This window comes from Procambarus clarkii, unplaced genomic scaffold, assembly GCF_040958095.1.
Source record: "Procambarus clarkii isolate CNS0578487 unplaced genomic scaffold, FALCON_Pclarkii_2.0 HiC_scaffold_95, whole genome shotgun sequence".
In the NCBI taxonomy this organism is placed as follows: domain Eukaryota; kingdom Metazoa; phylum Arthropoda; class Malacostraca; order Decapoda; family Cambaridae; genus Procambarus; species Procambarus clarkii.
The window spans coordinates 1295144-1302072 of record NW_027189128.1 but is presented as its reverse complement, the minus strand read 5'-3'; positions in this window follow the sequence as shown (position 1 = coordinate 1302072).

Here is a 6929-nt window from a genome sequence, read left to right as displayed (position 1 = left end):
ATTAAAACTATTTCAGTTTTACTTATATAAACAAAGCCATCTCCAGCTCTTGTCCCCGGCTTAGTTCATTTGTACAAGATCGTTAGTAATAGATCAATTTTCCGAAATTTAAAGCAGTCATACTTCAAAGTTAGTAAATAATATCAAGTCAGTTACTGAGCTCTAGCTCTCTCGTATATTTGTAAATAACCCAGCAATTTCACTGTAATTTCTACCCTCTGTATTTCATAGTAAATATGATGTAAACAATTATAAAACTCTAGCTCCTGTCCTCTGTCCAAGTCCACTCCTATAAATTTATTACTATCAGTCCAATTCTCCTGAGATTTGAACACCAACTACATTTTCAGTCATAGTAAATAAAAACCGGTTCAGTTATCAAGTTTCAACTCTTGCCCCCTCAGCTTAGTTCATTTTTTTGTACAAGTTCTTTATTTTCCAACTAAATCACCTTGAGATTTAAGATCGCTTTATTTCCAACGTAGTAAAATTAATCTGGACATTAACCAAGCTCCATTTCCTCAGTCTTAGATCATCGAACATAATTATATCCGTTCAAACCCCTCTCCAGCCTAACTGTTTATCAGAGTAAACACCATCCATAGCGTGAGTTTACACGCAACATCAACCATTAGTAATCCTTCGATCCAACAGGAAAAGCAGAGACTCATGTTAACATAATAGGTGAAAAAAGTTAATCTTTCTCTTAACACGTTTTTATTCAATGACTGGTAGACACATACATATTTATCTTGGTAAAAACAAAACATATTAACTGTCAGACAGACAGACAGACAGACATAACACACAGCTTAAAGCAGTTATCAGCAGAGTTTCAAAAGTTTTTTTTTTCAACTATTATGAGCTGTTTTCCATGTTTCTTTAACACCATGGTTAAGTGAGCCAGAGCTGTGTAGTAGTGGACCTCCCATTCAAGCTTTTCACCCGGATTCAAGTCATCACTGTCAATCATTCCCAAACCATAAGGAATTTTAACGCGCTTGATTGTATTATGACGCTTAGTCATGCTTAAAATTTGATTAATGCATAGTTTAAAGCTCCATCGTCTCTTGATCTTAGTATCATTGCGGAGTCCCTTCATTATACAATCTCTATCCTCCCCACACTGCTCTAATAGAATTTTTTGGTTAACAGCATTATTTTCTATTGGTGGTCCTGCGCTATATCTGGTCACAATAGCTATAACATGTGGTAGACTTTCTGGTGAGGGGGAAGGAGAAAAGACAGCTCCTCCCACTTTAACGCGATCAGCCACCACCACATAGTTAGTTAATGGTTGGATCGCTCGCTGTAGTCGTGTATAAGGATACATTTCCCAGATCTCGCAAGACATTCCTCCTGAATGGGTGTGAATTGAAGGAATATCATACACTATACAGTCACCAGGATGGATCTCATCCTTTGCCAGATAATCACCTTCTACTTTGCAGTCTTTAAGACTGGTTAGTTTATGGAGCATGTACCTTGAACACATCTTGACAGTTATTAAACGCAAGTTTGCGGATGTAAGAATTATATACAGTATAGAGTTATCAGTTACTCTTTTCATTCCTCTATCACATCTATAAACACACTCAACTGTTTGTTAAAGCGGGAAGATAAACACAGAGTATAATATTATTTTTTTTATTATTATTAATTGCAAGCATGGAAAATGGTAACAATAGTAAATAAATAAAGTCAATAGTTTATATATATATATATATATATATATATATATATATTTCTAGTCAACTGTTAAATCTATCACTTCGATGTCTCCTGTGAGATCTATTATAGGCACGGCTTTGCAATGAGGTTTTGTAGTTTCACCTCCAGCTTCATCTGCGTTCAAGTTGTTGTTCTTCATCCGATGATAAGCAGAGGCAACTCCTTCACTTAACTTATGTGTAAGCACACCGTGTGTAGGCAATGCTATAGGGATTGCATTGCTTGCAGAGTCAACCATCACAAATTTCAACCCGCGACGATGATAATACCGCTCCAACTTCATCATTATGGGTAGATATTTCTGCCTCCACACTTCTTGATTGTAGCTCTTCCAGTACTGACCACAGCCCATCCCAAGTCCAAAAGGGAAAATTATGCGGTTAATTTTATATTCTTCTTCTCTTGTTAAGATGATTGCAAAGGCCTTACGCAGAGATATTGTAAACCAATAGCGACGCATTTCTTCTGTATCCAACTGTAAGCCTCTGTAGTAGTGCGGGTCGACAGCATATAACGACTTGATTTCCTTCATCGTCATGTTCAGGGGTTTAGATGATTTCCCTCCGGCGTGATGAGTTATTAATCCGATGAGATGAGGTAGATGCGGGTCATCACCAATTCGGTTGTTGAATTGAGGGGGTTCACCATAGACAATCTCTCCAGGCAGGGCTCGGTCTCTTCTCTCTGCACGATTTTTGTAGGGTAGTTTGCTCCGATGAATGCGAGCATAGGGAAAACGAGTCCATAATTCTTCAACCATCCCACTTGTCATCACACTACAGGCGTCCATATCATAGATGATGCAGTCGGAGTAAGAATACTCCGAAAAAGATGAAATGCTGCCAGCTACAGTCGTCAACATCTTATCTGATGAGTGGAGTAGAGGAAGTGAGTTGGAGAGGGGAGAGCATCCGCCCCTTTATACGGTCGTGCGAAGGTTACTGGGTTTCCTGTTTTGTTTCGTTCCTGTTTCCTTGGGGCGAACTAAAATCACTTTGACGTTATAAGGGTTTAATCTCTCCTGCATATTTTGAATAATGGGGAGGTGAGTACTTTCCCACTCTGCATCTTCACACCGACCTGACATACCTACACCCCAGGGAAGAATAACTTTCGTGATCTCCTCGGTATCTTCAATATACAATAAGAGTTCTTCTAATGATTTCGTCAAGTATAACATGCGGTTTTCTTTCGTATCAGCACGCAGCCCTTTAACCATAGAGTAATCTTTTGATTTACCGGCAATGGCTTGAGCAATATCATTCCTCTCAATAGGCTTCCCTAATCCATACTGCGTTGCCAAGGCTACTAGGCTTGGACCTTGACTGTCTCTACTGATGTGAATGGATCCAGGTGTTGGACGGTCTTCTCTGATGCATCTCTTTAGATTATACAATTGCGTTCTGGCGTAAGCGGTGGCATGAGAATATTTATCAGCAATGTCCTGGGACATGCCGTAGGGAGAGCATGATATACAATTTACAGAGTAGGCAATGCAACACTCTCGATTGTTAAACTCCTCATCCGTCATGTATCCGTGATGAATTTCTACAGAGTTCATTTTGGCTATGGAGTTCATTTTTTTTTTCCCCGACGCGCTATAGATGAAACACAGGGGAGCGATGAGCGGGCCGTAATGAATTAGTGTGATCTACTCAACCCCTTTTATCCTCGTCGTGTGTGAGGCGCGTGCGCGCAGGCTCCCAGGATAGTTTCCAATTAATGATTAACCATACTCCATAGTTTCATATTTTATATTATTTATTTATTATTTATTATTATTATTTAATAAACGTGGATTATAGTCCATTCTAGCAGTAAGATCTGTGTAATACTATATTCTCAACAATGAGGTTTTATATTAACTTCGCACCAAGCTATTTTTTTTTCTAAGTTGTGGAGAGCTTGGTATATCCCTTCACTATAGAAATTAATCTAAGGTGTAACATATATATATATATATATATATATATATATATATATATATATATATATATATATATATATATATATATATGTCGTACCTAGTAGCCAGAACTCACTTTTTGGCCTACTATTCAAGGCCCGATTTGCCTAATAAGCCAAGTCTTCCTGAATTAATATATTTTTTCTAATTTTTTTCTTATGAAATGATAAAGCTACCCATTTCATTATGTATGAGGTCAATTTTTTTTTATTGGAGTTAAAATTAACGTAGATATATGACCGAACCTAACCAACCCTACCTAACCTAACCTAACCTATCTTTATAGGTTAGGTTTGGTTAGGTAGCCGAAAAAGTTAGGTTAGGTTAGGTTAGGTAGGTTAGATAGTCGAAAAACAATTAATTCATGAAAACTTGGCTTATTAGGCAAATCGGGCCTTGAATAGTAGGCCAAAAAGTGAGTTCTGGCTACTAGGTACGACATATATATATATATATATATATATATAATATATATATATATATATATATATATATATATATATATATATATATATATTATATATATATATATAATATGCACTACTCCCAACCAAACATAGACCCGATAATATTCTACAAAAACAAGAAGTCTTCAAACTCCTTATCAAAACAGTTCCGAAGGAGAACCCTCTACAGCAGTCAATCGTTGCATACTTGTACACTTGCCCCCATGAAGGATGCAACCTTCAATCTAAGTACATAGGTAAGTCACCAACCAACCAAGCTGTGGAGGTGATTATCCCATAATCTTCAATCCCCGCCCCCCAGGAATCACATGAGACAGGCTCTTGTCATCACTCTAACAAGAGAAATGTTGAACAAGAATAACTGCATAATAGACAAAACCATGGATGTAAGAAGATTGTGAATTCTTGAGACAGTCGCATAAGAATAGTTCAACTTACAACTGATCACCCAAATCATGGAGTTGATTACTCTACTCACCGTGAGAGTAAGGTCGAGACTCGAACATAACACCACCGTCACAGAAGACAATATCCAACGATATATATATATATATATATATATATTATATATATATAATATATATAGTATATATATATATATATATATATATATATATATATATATATATATATATATATATATATATATATACATATTTATCCCAAACAAAAAAACTACTCCCTCGAGCGGTGTTTAGTGTGAGTGCAAACTTTAATCCGCTACTGGATAGAACAGATTAGATTTTTTTTTTTCAATCCGTGCGATGCCGTCTATTTCATCTTTCCCAATACCTCCTGCTTAAACTAATTGGGTTTACCATTAAGCTTATACATAGATTTCTCAATGAATATGTAGCGATATGCGTCACCCCCATTCTCGAGGATAAATAGCCCGGAAACGGTCAAACCTTTACCACCAATTTGAGTGTTCGACCCAGCATGGATGTCTTTCGCAGCAAAACTTTCCGAAGCATGGAACGTTTGCGTTGTGAGCAGATGAGGTTAGACACCTTTGTGGGATGGCGTGTTGACTGGCTTTTGCCCCCGGATTTAGCCAGTGATGGATTCTACTTCACCAATCCGTGGATTACTGCATATGCAGTTTCTGTTACGCCTTAATTGGAGGATGGTGGAGGGGGAGGACACCCCCGCAGTCGTCATGTAACTGCAGCTCCACACTGTCCTTTCATCACTGGTAAACGTACTGAAAATGTCAGCATTGCGCTAAGCAACATGGTCTACGCCTATGGATTGAATTTCACCTATTCCGTCCTGCAACTGGAAAGAGATGGAAATTCAACCAACAGTTGTAAGTATCCATCACAATTATGTGTTATCTCATAGTCGCTGTGAATAACGTTGCTTGTATAGTCATTGTGAATAGCTTGATAATAAGATGTGTGTGTGTGTGTGTGTGTGTGTGTGTGTGTGTGTGTATTTATAGGAACGGTACGCGTATATATATATATATATATATATATATATATATATATATATATATATATATATATATATATATATATATATATATATATATATATATATATATATATATATATATATATATATATATATATTATTATTATTTTAAATATTGTAGGTACTGTGGAATGGAGTGAGGAAAACTCTGGAATTCTACCATTCTCTATGCCCATTTACCCAGAGATGGCAGGGTATAAGTCTCGGTTGGCATCATTCGGCATCATCTGGCCTGATATGTGCGGTCAGTCTCCGGCAGAATTATCTCGAGCTGGCTTTTTCTCTTGTGGTAAGTATTGGAAGATATTATTATTATTATTATTATTATTATTATTATTATTATTATTATTATTATTATTATTATTATTGATGTCTTAATGTAATCACCACAAACCCACTCTGTTTGAGACGTGTTAGTATTCACTTTCACATTTATTTACTTTCTCATTTATATATATATTATATATATATATATATATATATATATCTATATATATATATATAGATATATATATATATATATATATACATATATATAGATATATATATATATATATATATATATATATATATATATATATATATATATATAATATAATATATATATATATATATATATATATATATATAATATATATTTCTTTTTTCTTAGGAGTTGGAGACCATATACGATGCTTTTATTGCGGTGGTGGACTTGTCAACTTCACACCTTCAGACGACCCCTGGACTCTCCACGCTCGGTACTACCCACGCTGTGTATACTTAAACTTGAAGAAAGATCGTGCCTTCATTAAAAATGCGGTTCCTTTCTCACCTCCTCAACCGACAGTGGCAGTCGATGAAACATTGATAAATGCGCTCCTGCACGGTCTCGATTATTACAATGGACTCGCCACTACTGTAGGATTTCCTTACATCGCCCTGCGAGGTGGCACTAAGAGAATACCTCAAGATTAAAAAGGATGTATTACCTCTCCTTAGCGAATCTAACTGTGTAGAGGTTATGTTGTGGTTTTTAGATGGTGTGGGTGAAAGTAAGGACACAGGTGCAGTAACTGAATCTCCCTTAGAAGTATTATCATCCCAAGGTGTTATTTTCCCCCGCCCAGTTCCCCTGTAGTGGAGGTAGATGAAGGAGAGGAAGAGAATGCAGTGCATGGTGCAGCTAGGTTTTATTGTAAGGTATGTTTCACTCAAGAAATAAACACGGTTCTCATTCCATGTAGGCATATGGTTGTATGTTTTGATTGTGTAACACGATGTGATAAATGTCCTGTATGTCGTGG